This window comes from Pelobates fuscus, chromosome 5 (genome assembly GCF_036172605.1).
Source record: "Pelobates fuscus isolate aPelFus1 chromosome 5, aPelFus1.pri, whole genome shotgun sequence".
NCBI lineage: Eukaryota > Metazoa > Chordata > Amphibia > Anura > Pelobatidae > Pelobates > Pelobates fuscus.
Window position 1 is genome coordinate 53952775 of NC_086321.1, and position 15550 is coordinate 53968324.

Below are 15550 nucleotides of genomic sequence, written 5' to 3' on the forward strand. Positions count from 1 at the left end.
ACATCAACCCTTACTACAGAGATAACCAGAACAGTGTATTATCTCATCTGAGCAACCCCAACTACAGAGATAACCAGGGCAAACTAGCATCTCATCACACAGCAACCCCTACTACAGAGATAACCAGGGCAAACTAGTATCTCATCACACAGCAACCCCAACTACAGAGATAACCAGGGCAAACTAGTATCTCATCACACAGCAACCCCAACTACAGACATTACCAGGGCAGTGTATTATCTCATCTCAGCAACCCCAACTACAGAGATAACCAGGGCAAACTAGCATCTCATCACACAGCAACCCCTACTACAGAGATAACCAGGGCAAACTAGTATCTCATCACACAGCAACCCCTACTACAGAGATAACCAGGGCAAACTAGTATCTCATCACACAGCAACCCCAAGTACAGCGATAACCAGGGCAAACTAGTATCTCATCACAAAACAACCCCTACTACAGAGATAACCAGGGCAAACTAGTATCTCATCACACAGCAGCCCCAACTACAGAGATAACCAGGGCAAACTAGTATCTCATCACACAGCAGCCCCAACTACAGAGATAACCAGGGCAAACTAGTATCTCATCACACAGCAACCCCAACTACAGAGATAACCAGGGCAAACTAGTATCTCATCACACAGCAACCCCAACTACAGAGATAACCAGGGCAAACTAGTATCTCATCACACAGCAGCCCCAACTACAGAGATAACAAGGGCAAACTAGTATCTCAACACATAGCAACCCCAACTATAGAGATAACCAGGGCAAACTAGTATCTCATCACACAGCAACCCCAACTACAGAGATAACCAGGGCAAACTAGTATCTCATCACACAGCAACCCCAACTACAAAGATAACCAGGGCAAACTAGTATCTCATCACACAGCAACCCCAACTACAGAGATAACCAGGGCAAACTAGTATCTCATCACACAGCAACCCCAACAACAGACATAACCAGGGCAACTAGTATCTCATCACACAGCAACCCCAACTACAGACATAACCAGGGCAACTAGTATCTCATCACACAGCAACCCCTACTACAGAGATAACCAGGGCAAACTAGTATCTCATCTCAGCAACCCTAACTATAGACATAATCAGGGCAACTAGTATCTCATCACACAGCAACCCTACTACAGAGATAACCAGGGCAAACTAGTATCTCATCACACAGCAACCCCTACTACAGAGATAACCAGGGCAAACTAGTATCTCATCACACAGCAACCCCTACTACAGAGATAACCAGGGCAAACTAGTATCTCATCACACAGCAACCCCAACTACAGAGATAACCAGGGCAAGCCAGTATCTCATCTCACATAAACCCCTACTACAGAGATAACCAGGGCAACTAGTATCTCGTAACACAGCAACCCCAACTGCAGAGATAACCAGAGCTGTGTATTATCTCATCTCAGCAACCCTAACTATAGACATAACCAGAACTGTGTATTATCTCATCTCACATCAACCCTTACTACAGAGATAACCAGAACAGTGTATTATCTCATCTGAGCAACCCCAACTACAGAGATAACCAGGGCAAACTAGCATCTCATCACACAGCAACCCCTACTACAGAGATAACCAGGGCAAACTAGTATCTCATCACACAGCAACCCCAACTACAGAGATAACCAGGGCAAACTAGTATCTCATCACACAGCAACCCCAACTACAGACATTACCAGGGCAGTGTATTATCTCATCTCAGCAACCCCAACTACAGAGATAACCAGGGCAAACTAGCATCTCATCACACAGCAACCCCTACTACAGAGATAACCAGGGCAAACTAGTATCTCATCACACAGCAACCCCTACTACAGAGATAACCAGGGCAAACTAGTATCTCATTACACAGCAACCCCAGCTACAGAGATAACCAGGGCAACTAGTATCTCATCACACAGCAACCCCAACTACAGACATTACCAGGGCAGTGTATTATCTCATCTCAGCAACCCCAACTACAGAGATAACCAGGGCAAACTAGCATCTCATCACACAGCAACCCCTACTACAGAGATAACCAGGGCAAACTAGTATCTCATTACACAGCAACCCCAGCTACAGAGATAACCAGGGCAAACTAGTATCTCATCACACAGCAACCCCAACTACAGACATTACCAGGGCAGTGTATTATCTCATCTCAGCAACCCCAACTACAGAGATAACTAGGGCAACTAGTATCTCATAACACAGCAACCCCAACTACAGAGATAACCAGGGCAACTAGTATCTCATAACACAGTGTAACGGACCGTTTCACTTACAAGAGGATAAAACCCAGTTTAGGCGATAATCCCCTTTTTGAGAGACAGGCACAGCTACTGCAGAACACCAAACTCCTGAACTGGATACAAGATAACACTCCGAACTGGAACAGCTGAACAAGAAAAGCATACACTCCGCTTACACTCCTGGCAGTCAGCTTACAATCCAATTCCCCCCAAGAACGAGACGACACTTCATTTTGAGGGTTAAACAGGAACTCTCGACTGGCTCATCCAGCCTGGCTTTTATTTCCAACTCACACATACAGGCCACACCCAGGGGGAGGCATAAAAGAACCAATGACATAGATGTTACATCCCACACATCCCCTCCCCTTAGTGTGACACATAATCCCATTATGCATACAGTTCAAAATATACTTTTACACAACTTTCATAACTTTAACCCCTTAAGGACGGGAGGACGGTTCAGGACCGTCATCGGCATTTTTGCACTGCCGACCGGTGACGGTCCTGAACCGTCCTAACCGTCCAATGTACTTACCCGATCGCCGTCGTTCCCCCGGCGGCGATCGGCGGTGCTCCCGGTGTGGGGAGACTGCCTGCAGCCCAGACAGTCTCCCCATGGCGGTTTAGGACCCCTGTGGCCATGTGATCGCCCAACAGGGCGACCACATGGTCACAATAGGTGTCCTAGTCTCTGCCTGCAGGGGGACTGTCTGTGCTGACAGGCAGTCTCCCTGCATGTGTAAAATCAGTGTAAAATCAAAAAAAATTTTAAAGTTATAGTTAATAAAAAAAAAAAATATTATTATATATGTGTATATATATGATATATAGACATATATTATACCTATATAATATATGTCTGTATATCATATATATAATGTCATGCTAAGTGTATTTTTATATTAATATGTACATATATTAATATAAAAATACACTTATAATTAATTTACACACGTATATATATAATATATATAATAACTATATATATTGTATAGAAAAAATAGAAAAAATAGAAAAAATCCCATGCACTCACGCTTTAATGTTCCTGAAAGTGCCGGGTGCCAAAGCCTGGACTCCAAAGATACATAGAACGCCAAATGATAGCTGCTCACCGGTCTTGTTAAAAATCAAAAGTTTTATTTAATCATATTAAAAATCTGTGACCAACGTTTCAGTCCCCGCTCGGGACTTTCCTCAGGGTCAGACAATAAATGATAGGACAACACATATTACTTGCAATGTATGTCAATATATAGCCATAACAATAATTAAAAGTGACTCACCCAGGTGCATGGTGTCCTCGGCGTTTCCGCCGTGTGTACTTCCGGGTATGCGCATTAGGTATCAGCCCAGCACTGCCCCTTTCATCTACGTATCAAAAAATCCTGTAGCTCAATAGGGAGTGGGCGGCATATTAACCGTGCGTATGGCCTCGGCTATGCTTCCGGGTGTGCGCGAGCACTCAACCCGTGGCTCCACCCTCGATATGACACGTGACTCATATCGTCACGTGACGCGTGCCGTGTAGGAAACGGCAAGCGGGGCGTTGCTAAGCAACGTAATGCGGCTTTTACACCGGTAGTATCTTAAACAAACTCCATGTGTGAATTATAAGGGCGAATACATGTGGATGTGATGAATATAATATTTGATGTGACATAGTCAACTAAAAGACCAATAAATGTTTATCTTATAAAGACATGTAGTGTAATTGGGTCAAACCAAATGACACAATCAAACAGTGTCACTAAGGATACATACCAATATAGTGAAAAGTGTATATATTGTTAAAGTGCTGTAGAAGATACTACGCGAAGTAATTTATTAAAGTGATGACGTGCAATAAATAAAGTGCAAAAAGTTGTGCTGAAAACCATGCAGGAATAATGGTGCAAAGCTTGTGTAAAAAAACATAACTCTTAACATCATAGCCATAACATATCAATTGTATCACTAAGGTATAAGTACATGTCTACAACACCCTAATGGGGGGCAGTAGCTTGTATGTCTAAAATCATAAGGTAATAAAATAATACTGGTACTGTTTTAGGGAGCTAAATAAATGAGTAGTAGGGGATATTTTCATTCAAACCCCTAGGGGCCACCGTGTCTAACTGATGTATCCAATATGCTTCTTTCTGAAGTAGCATTTTGCCTCTATTACCACCTCTCTTAGGAGGGGGGATGTGGTCTATGCCCACAAATTTCAGGGAGGCTAAAGGATGTCCTTTGTCAAAAAAATGCTTGGCCACTGGCTTGTCACTTAGTCCATCCCTATAGGCTAGCCTAACCCCTAATGCGTTCACATAATTGCGTCTCCGTCTTTCCCACGTAATAAAGCCCACATGGGCACATAAGTTTATAAATGACGTGGGTGGTTCGACAAGTGATAGTGTGCTTGATGTCATATACTCTATTAGTATGTGGATGATTGAATTTTTTTGATGGAATCATGTGTCCACATGTCACACAACCAAGGCAGCGAATGCATCCTCGTATATTGCTCTTGGTTGTCTTAGAGTAACTGGCGATCGGATCCGTGTGCATCAATATGTCGCGAAGATTTCTATTGCGTTTATAGCAAATCATCGGAGGTTCTTTGAAAATCTTAGGATGCTGATCGTCAGTAGCCACCATCTTCCAATTTTCTTTAATCATTGTTGAAATCTGATGTGAAGAATTGTGGAACGTCATGGGGAACACCATCCTCTGTATCGGTTGTGCTTTATCTTGATTCGTAACTGTTTTAGCCATATTAAGAGCGTCCTGGAGAACCCGGCTTTCATAGCCTCTATTTGCGAACTTCTGCGTCATGGTGTCCAACTGGACTGCCATCCTATTCGGGTTTGAATTGTTGCGGATCACCCGTTGGAATTGTGCCTTAGGTATCGATCTTTTAAGTGCAATGGGATGAGCGCTGTGGGCATGCAGGAGGGTATTTCTATCGGTGGGCTTTGAGTATAAAGAATACTCAATATCATTCTGCCCCCAGGTTAACTCCAAATCAAGGTATTGTGCCTTATCCGCACTTATGTTAGCTGTAAACCTGATAGGTGATGGTAGATGGTTCAATGCAAGTACCATTTGTTGTGCCTCCACTTGTGTCCCTCTCCAGATTATTAGCAGATCGTCGATGTAGCGGTAGTATCCTATGATGGAGTCCCCATATGGCAATAGGATGTATTCCATTTCGTATACATACATGTATGCGTTTGCATACATTGGGGATACTGATGACCCCATAGATGTTCCCGCCACCTGGAGGTACCATTGTTCCTCAAATCTGAAATTGTTGTTATGGAGAATGAGGGATAATAACTCCAAAACGAACTCTATAGGTGGACTATTATAAACTGGAGAGTTACATAGGACCTGTCGCATGGCCTCTATTCCTTCTGTGTGGGGTATGACCGTGTAGAGGCTGGACACGTCCATTGTAATGAATACCGGTGCAGTGTGGTGTAGTTCCAGGCCCTTAATTCTGTCCAAGAGTGTCTGTGTGTCTTTGACACAGGTAGTCAAGGCCTCTACTGGTTTTTGGCAACATGGTCAAGCCATTGTGCAATGGGTTCTAATATCCCATCAATGGCTGACACTATAGGGCGTCCAGGCGGTCTGTTGGCGTTCTTGTGTATCTTAGGGATACTATAAATCACCGGGGTACGAGGGTGGGCTTTGTTCAAAAATTGATACAGTTCTAATCCTATGTAGCCTGCTCTTAAGGCCATATCCAGGACATCCATGATTTTCCTCTGGATATCTGAGGTAGGGTCCCCAGGGAGTGGACGGTATGTATTTTCGTCCTGAAGCTGCTGTCTAAGATCTGCTGCATAATCAGTGTAGTCCATGAGGACTATACCTCCTCCCTTGTCCGCTGGGCGAACGACAATGGTGTGATCTTTAGCCAGATTGGCCAACGACTTTCTTTCTGATTTCGTGATGTTGTATTGTGCTGTAGGATGTTTCATAGCGATATTCTGTGTCATCTTGGCTGTTGTCATAAGGAATGTCTTGATGGAATGTTTATTACTTGGTGGATCAAATGTTGATTTCAACCTAAATTTATCAATGTCCATATCATTGGACCTGGTGGTATCTTTGGCAGCATGATGAAAGTGATCCTTGAGTCTCATGTGCCTTCCAAATTGGAAAAGTTCAGTGCTCCATTGGAATGGGCTGAGTTTGCTTGTAGGAACGAATGAAAGTCCTTTACTGAGGATGGTAGTTTCTGAGTCGCTTAGATGCCTATGTGAGAGATTAAAGATGGGCGTTATCTCCTGAGAGGTGGTTTGCCCCTGGGTGCTATTTTGGCCCTTGCCCCCTCTCCTAATTCTGTGCCTTCTTCGCTTCGTATGCGGCTCCTGGTTACCGCGCCCATCTCGGCTACATCTAAAAAAGGTGCCGTATGTGCTGGGATGTCGTTGTCTGACGCCGATTCTCCCGATGTAATGTCTATAGTGGGTATATTTGGGCGTATGACCCTTTTTCGGAAGCGTCTTGGTCTGGGTGGCCGGTCGCCAGATAGCCACCTATATACACGATGATCTTGATAATCTTGCTGTACCCTCTCATATTTTTGTTTTTTGAACTTTACGAGCTCATTCTTGTATTTCAGGAGTTCACTTTTGAGCTGCTGTTGGATTTTCAAGCCTTCTGTGGAAGCCAACAAAGCAGCCTGTTCCGTTTCAGCTTCTAATATTTTTTGTGTAACTTCAGCCAGGTCTGTCCTAACATCCCTGATGGCTATCAACATGAGATCCAGAGAGGCTTTATTCAAAACATGGGTCCAGTCTCTACATACCGTAGCCTTAAGTCTGCCTATAGTGGGGATGTTGAGCAACCTGAATCCACGTGGAATCATCTTAGCTTTGTAATAGTCCGATAGAAATAGGCCATGTAGGTCTAAGTCAATACTCTTTTTGTGCAATCGTAGAAGTTTAAAATAGACATCTTTAGGGGTGGTATGGCTAGGAAGCCCCTGACTTGTTTGTTCCCAAAGTATGCCTGCCACTTCATCTGTGGTAAATTGAAGGGTCTCAGCATGTTCTGCATATGCCCCTGCTTGTACCAGAATTCTATATATATAATGTCATGCTAAGTGTATTTTTATATTAATATGTACATATATTAATATAAAAATACACTTATAATTAATTTACACACGTATATATATAATATATATAATAACTATATATATTGTATATATATATTATTATAAAATATGAATAATAAATCATTTAAATTAAATTTAAAAAATTTAAAATAATAATAAAAATTAAAAAAAATTATATATCTATACGAAATTTTATTCTAACTGTATTTTGATATTAATATAGAATGAAATTGTATATATATCTATGTATGTATAAATAAATAAAAAGAATGCGAACTATTCAAATGTCCATATACAAAATTACATAAATAATTATATAAATATACACGTAGACTTCAAATATATAAATATGCATATATATTTAAATTCTACGTGCGTATTTATGTAATATTTTTACATAATTAAGTTATTTTATTGATTGCAATTTAAGGGACCTGCCTGCCAACCCAGGCCGAAAGTACAGAGAATTTAATTTGCTATCACTGTATTTTATCCTGTAACGTTCTACGACACCCTAAAACCTGTACATGGGGGGTACTGTTTTACTCGGGAGACTTCGCTGAACACAAATATTAGTGATTCAAAACAGTAAAACATATCACAGCGATGATATTGTCAGTGAAAGTGACTTTTTTGCATTTTTCACACACAAACAGCACTTTTACTGATGATATAATTGTTGTGATACATTTTCCAGTTTTTAAACACTAATATTTGTGTTCAGCAAAGTCTCCTGAGTAGAACAGTACCCCCCATGTACAGGTTTTATAGCGTTTTTGAAAGTTACAGGGTCAAATATATGGGTAAAATATTTTTACATTGAAAATGGCCCGGTTGGTTACGTTGCCTTTGAGAGCGTATGGTAGCCCAAGAATGAGAATTACCCCCATGATGGCATACCATTTGCAAAAGAAGACAACCCAAGGTATTGCAAATGGGGTATGTCCAGTCTTTTTTAGTAACCACTTAGTCACAAACACTGGCCAAAATTAGCGTTCAATTTAGTTTTTTACTTTTTTCACACACAAACAAATATGAACGCTAACTTTGGCCAGTGTTTGCGACTAAGTGGCTACTAAAAAAGTCTGGACATACCCCATATTGAATACCCTGGGTTGTCTACTTTAAAAAAAATATGTACATGTGGGGTGTTATTTAGCAATTTATGACAGATAATAGTGTTACAATGTCACTATTGATACATTTTAAAAATGTATGTTTTGAAACCGCAATATCCTACTTGTACTTATAGCCCTATAACATGCAAAAAAATAGCAAAAAGCATGTAAACACTGGGTATTTTTGAACTCAGGACAACATTTTGAATCTATTTAGCAGTTTTTTTTCATTCGCTTTTGTAGATGAGTAAAAGATTTTTCACATAAAATTCAAAAAACGTGTATTTTTTTCAATTTTTCATCATATTTTTTCATTTTTTAAAAATTAAATTACATGAGATTATATAAATAATGGTATGTAAAGAAAGCCCCTTTTGTCCTGAAAAAAACAATATATAATTTGTATGGGAACAGTAAATGAGAGAGCGGAAAATTACAGCTAAACACAAACACCACAAAAGTGTCAAAAAGATGCCTGGTCGCAAATGTACAACATCGCAAAAAAAGTCCGGTCCTTAAGGGGTTAAAACCATACATCACATTCACAGAACATATTAAAAAATGGCATGAATCCGACCAGGGGTTCAAAAGTTACTAAAAGTATCTTTTGTCCCTCCTGGCTGGCAGAAAAACATCCCCACAATGCACCCTGGTTTCCTCCCTTCTGCCCTGGAGTTAATTGGAGAAGTAATCCAATTATCCAGGACTAGAGGCAGACTCCATTAACCACATGGTTGCAAAACGACATAAAACACTTTAAAATACATAAAGTCACATTTACACATAACACACAGACATTTCACCTATCCCCAGATAGCTGGGATCTGCGCGCACAAAACTACCGAATAGCGCGCAGATCCTACTCACACAGTACAATTGCCATGGAGCTAAAGTCTTTCCCATAGTCTTTCATTATATGAATATGCTCCATGGTATGGCTATCTGGGGTATCACATTCCCATAAAGTCTGGTCCATAGTCCAAAGGCAAGAGGCAGGCAATCAGCCCCCTCCAAGGACACGTGGCGAGGTCGGTTTCGCCACACTTCTCCCCTTTACCCCCCAGACTAACAGGGTACTTGACCTCCTGCCGGTCAGTGCCCTTGTTAGTCCAGCAGCCCACCCACAAGACAGAAACAGCAGTACAGCCCACCCACAATAAACCATTACTACACCTGGGTAAGGGAGAATCTTGTCCATGTCCAGGTGCCTTACCACGGCTGTGTGGGGGACTGGTAGGCTGCCTTGGTGGGTTGCTGACGGTGCAGAGACCAGCGGTACTCTGTCCTGGTGCCAGCACTACCCCGGGAGTAGTCTGGTTGGAGCCTGGTTGCTGGAGATTGACTGTCTCCACTTTGGATATATCGCTCTGTGGCTGGGGGACAGGACCGACCGTCCCTACCCCTGGTGCTGTAAGTGCAGAGACTACGGTCCCATCTGCACAGTTGTGGGGCTTAACATCTCCCCTTGGTGGGTTAGGCTGCCGTGGGAGAGAGGGTGTAACAAGCTCCTCTCTCTGGACGGTGAACTGCCGCTGGGGAGAGGGGTTAGCAGGCTCCTCTCCCTGACACTCTCTCTGCTGGTGGAAAAGGAGACCAACTGTCTCCCCTTTCATTCTCTGGTCCTGCTGCTGGGGTGCGAAACTGACTGTCTCTGCTCCCTGCAGGACACACTGCCGCTGGGGAGGATGGACGACACCATCAGCTCCCTGGGGTACACACTGCCGCTGGGGAGGAAGGACGATACCTTCTGCTCCCTGGGACACACACTGCCGCTGGGGAGGGAGGACGCTGCTCTCAGCTCCCTTCACTTCACACTGCCTTCTTGGCATATCACTTTGCTGTTGGGGGGCAGGAACAACTACCTCTGCCCCCTGTAACTCAGCCTGCCGCTGGGGAGGATGGACGACACCATCAGCTCCCTGGGGTACACACTGCCACTGGGGAGGAAGGACTGCACCTTCTGCTCCCTGGGACACACACTGCCGCTGGGGAGGATGGACGACACCATCAGCTCCCTGGGGTACACACTGCCGCTGGGGAGGAAGGACTGCACCTTCTGCTCCCTGGGACACACACTGCCGCTGGGGATCTGGGCCGACTGCCCAGCATCCCTGTAGGGCCGGTAGAGAGATCTCGGTCCCATCTCCCCCGGCCATCTGTGGGTCTCTCCAGGGCCAGTCCATGAGGTCCCCCACTTCTGCAGCTGGTAGTGAAGCAGGAGGTACCTCGGCCCCGTTTTTCCCAGCTGTAGGCTAGCAGGTCTGGGTCTGCCACCCAGTTTTCCCGGTCTGCGTCCCTGCTCTGCGGCTGGCCGGAATTTAATAGTTCTACATAGTCCATCTCCAGCCCTTGTTCCATGGCAGCGAAACGGCGGAGGTCTTGTCCCAGTCCAATAGATCTCGGGCCCTGTAACATCTCACTCCGGTAATGCACAATAGCCCAGTACCGTGACTCTGCTGGACTGCGGAAGTCGACGTCTTCTGTTAGGGCCTTCCACAACAGGCCAGGGCTAGTGTAGTGATCCCCCTCCGGCTGGATGCCCTCTGCCCTCCACGTCTCTGGATGGACAGTGCACCACCACAGTGCCCGGTATGAGACGTCCAGGCTCAGTTCCCTTTCCACGAGGTACTCAAGTTGTCTTACCCGCTCCCCTCTGGGTTGGTCCCCCAGAAGCGGCATCCGCCAGGCCATTCGTTCCTCCAACTGGTATGCGGCACCAGGAAAGCGCTGCTGCCGTTGATACTGGACTTCTTCCAGGGCATCATACCATAATTCTATCCGGGCATTATCTCTCCATTCTAATTCACTATCTTCCTCAGGTGTGCGTGTTGCCCAGGTGTGCGTGTTGCCCATTTTCCCAAAATCCTTCGTAGATAGGGTCGCTGTACGGGTACTAGCGTTGCCCTCAATTTGTAATCCAGGAATGGTGTTGTCTGCAGCTGTCCCTCTGGTTGTAGGAACGATCCCGCCGCTTGCCACCAATGTAACGGACCGTTTCACTTACAAGAGGATAAAACCCAGTTTAGGCGATAATCCCCTTTTTGAGAGACAGGCACAGCTACTGCAGAACACCAAACTCCCGAACTGGATACAAGATAACACTCCGAACTGGAACAGCTGAACAAGAAAAGCATACACTCCGCTTACACTCCTGGCAGTCAGCTTACAATCCAATTCCCCCCAAGAACGAGACGACACTTCATTTTGAGGGTTAAACAGGAACTCTCGACTGGCTCATCCAGCCTGGCTTTTATTTCCAACTCACACATACAGGCCACACCCAGGGGGAGGCATAAAAGAACCAATGACATAGATGTTACATCCCACACATCCCCTCCCCTTAGTGTGACACATAATCCCATTATGCATACAGTTCAAAATATACTTTTACACAACTTTCATAACTTTAAAACCATACATCACATTCACATAAAAATACATATCCACAATCAATCCATTCAGGGGAACAACATATTAAAAAATGGCATGAATCCGACCAGGGGTTCAAAAGTTACTAAAAGTATCTTTTGTCCCTCCTGGCTGGCAGAAAAACATCCCCACAATGCACCCTGGTTTCCTCCCTTCTGCCCTGGAGTTAATTGGAGAAGTAATCCAATTATCCAGCACTAGAGGCAGACTCCATTAACCACAGGGTTGCAAAACGACATAAAACACTTTAAAATACATAAAGTCACATTTACACATAACACACAGACATTTCACCTATCCCCAGATAGCTGGGATCTGCGCGCACAAAACTACCGAATAACGCGCAGATCCTACTCACACAGTACAATTGCCATGGAGCTAAAGTCTTTCCCATAGTCTTTCATTATATGAATATGCTCCATGGTATGGCTATCTGGGGTATCACATTCCCATAAAGTCTGGTCCATAGTCCAAAGGCAAGAGGCGGGCAATCAGCCCCCTCCAAGGACACGTGGCGAGGTCGGTTTCGCCACACACAGCAACCCCACCTACTATCTATTTCATTACCCCTACTTATACCCTCTGTATCACTATGCCCCAAGGTCTGTCTATCATCAATTCACACAAAAAACACAAATTCAAGGGTAATAAGGGCTATCAATAGCCTTAAAGGGGCACTTCACTACCCACAAAAAATCACTATTTAGTAGATATGTCCCAATGAAACCATGCATGCATTTAATTATGCATTTTTTAATTGGGGTTATATCTAAAAACAGTTGGCAAAAATATCTCTTTTCAGCTGCCTTTACAAGCCATCCCCTGCCAACCCCACCCAGACATTCTCTGTCTGTCCAATCAGAGACATTCCAATGCAGCCCAATTATAAGTCTTCGCAAAGTGGGTGCTCAGGGCAATTGATGCCTCTTGATTTGGGACACTATATTCACCACATCTACAGCTTAATATAGTTGTTCTGGTGAGTATAGTGAGTCCCTACAGACAGTTTCATGTACACACTAATGGATAGGAGCCAGGGGGATACAATAGGTCCCCCCTCTTATCAGTTGGGATCCCCACCTTCCGCTAATGGGTATTGGCCAGGGTGGAAACAATAGGCCCCCACCCTTTTCACTTAGGGTCCCCGCCCGCCGCTAATGGGTGTGAACCCGGGTTGGAACCCACATTATTAATTAGGGCCCCAATCTACTGCTAATGGAAGGGAACTGGGGTGGAATGCTATATATTTCTTGGGTGGAATGCTATATATTTCTTTTTTTTTATTATTTCTCAAAATGTATCACAATAGACAATAAAAGACTTACATTTAAAGATATAATCAAAAGACAATACAACAATAAATACATTCCGACAGTTCTAGCTCTCTAAGATACCAAATTTTCATTTATTTTACCTTAATTATCACATTATTTATAAATTAATCGTCATACCAAATTTAGTATCTTCACTTCGTCTTGAGAGGACCTTAAATAGTTATTCACTGTCTATGACAAAGAAAGTAAACATAAAAACATACAAACATAAAATCATACTGTGCCGAGATCTATAAATCCTAACAGGTAGTGCCCTACTATAGAGCTTGATATTTCCCCTTTTTTTCCATTTTCTCTTACTTTCTCTCTTTTCTTCTCCTTTTTTCCTCCCCCCCTTCTCCCCTTTCCCATCTTATCTCTGATTCTGGGCTTGACCATAATCCAAGCACACCATAATCCAAGCACAACATCAGAGAATATACACTATAAATAGCCAATAGACAGCTTTATGTAGAGATGCAAAATATAGAAACATTACAACCATATGAACATATCGACAGTGTTAGTTCTCTAAGATATAAAGTTATTAAAACACTTTTCTAATCTGTCTCTATATTCATTAGTTATTTGTCATACTAAGTTTATCATCTTTAGTTCTTCTCAGGAAAATTTTAAGTTATTATTCGCTACCTGTATTTAACAGTAATGTCTAATATTCATACTGTGCCAAGATCAAATAATAGATACAATTATTTTCCTAATGTAGAGCTTATTTTTTTTTACCCATTCCTTCCATTGTTCTATTCAAGAATTAGTATAGTTATCTTGTCTCAGGATTCCAATCTCCATTTTGCAATGGTTCAGGACCTGATATTTTATCATATCCCAAGAGGGGGAATCAGATAATTTCCAGTATCTCGCTAATGTTGCTTTAGTCTCTGTTAAAATGTGTATCACTATATCTTTTTTACTTCTTGAGATTCTAGGCCAACCCAGATGTAGCACAAAAGACCTACAGGTAAAGTCAAGATCAACTTTTATCACCTCTTGACAAAACGTTGCTACTTTATTCCATAGTTGACTTAAGTTTGGGCAAGACCACCAGATATGGACATAGTCTGATCTAAGTGAGCCACATCTCCAACACTTATATTGAGAGGATGGGTACATTTTTGCCAATTTAGTGGGGACATCGTGCCATCTATTAATGATTTTATAATGACTTTCAGTTGAATTTAAACAATGAATAGCCTTAGTTACGGCATTATTTGCATTTATCCACTAATTTTTTGTGATAGTAATTAGTGATGTCCCGAACTATTTGCTTGCTAATAGTTCCTGGCGAACATAGCATGTTCGCGTTCGCCACCGCGGGCGAACACATGCGATGTTCGATCCGCCCCCTATTCGTCATCAAAAAAACAATAAGGGGGGACTTACTGTCCTCCCCCCCCCGGCCCCCAACAGCCTTGCCACGCCCTGCAATTAGGCTAAGAACACTCTGATTGGCTGGTTTAAGGCAATCAGAGTGCTCTTTGTCATTTTACCCACTCCATGGGTGAAGATGGATAATTTTTTTAATTTTTTTTTATTGCGTCGGTTATTATGTTTTTTTTATTTGGCCTTTTTTGGGGCTGAAAAAAGAAGATTTTAGAAGAAAGAAAACATCGAATGGTAAGTTGTTTTTTTCTAATTTCTTTTACAGGTTCTTAGTTAAAGGTGCCCCCTCATTATTTTTAGGGTGAGGGGGGTAGGTAGGGGGATAATTTTTTTTGGGGGGGAGGGGGTGACTAGGGTCCCCCCCATTTGTATTTAGGGCCTCACCCGCCGCTCAGGGGTGGGGGCCAGGGGGGAGGACATTAGGTCCCCCCCCTTATTAGTATTTAGGGCCCCCACCCACCGCTCAGGGGTGGGGGCTGGGGGGGGGACAGTAGGTCCCCCCCTTATTGTTTTTTTTAGGGCCTCCACCCACCGCTCAGGGGTGGGGGCCGGGGGGGGACAGTAGGTCCCCCCCTTATTGTTTTTTTAGGGGCCCCACCCGCCACACAGGAATGGGGGCCGGAGAGGGGGAGGACAGTAGGTCCCCCCTCATTATTTTTATGGCCCCCACCCGCCGCCCAGGGGTGGGGGCCGGGGGGGAGGAGAGTAGGTATCGTGACTCGTAGACCCATATTTAATATTTTTGTATTCACCCTCTGGTTTTTTTCAGCCATATAAACTTCTAGAGTTCCCGCATTTACTTTAATAGCCCCCACTCACGGGCACAGGTGGAGGCTGGAAGGGACACCACTTGTTTATGTCTAACCACTTGTTAATGATTGTAAAATGTTCCTCTCCATGCTTG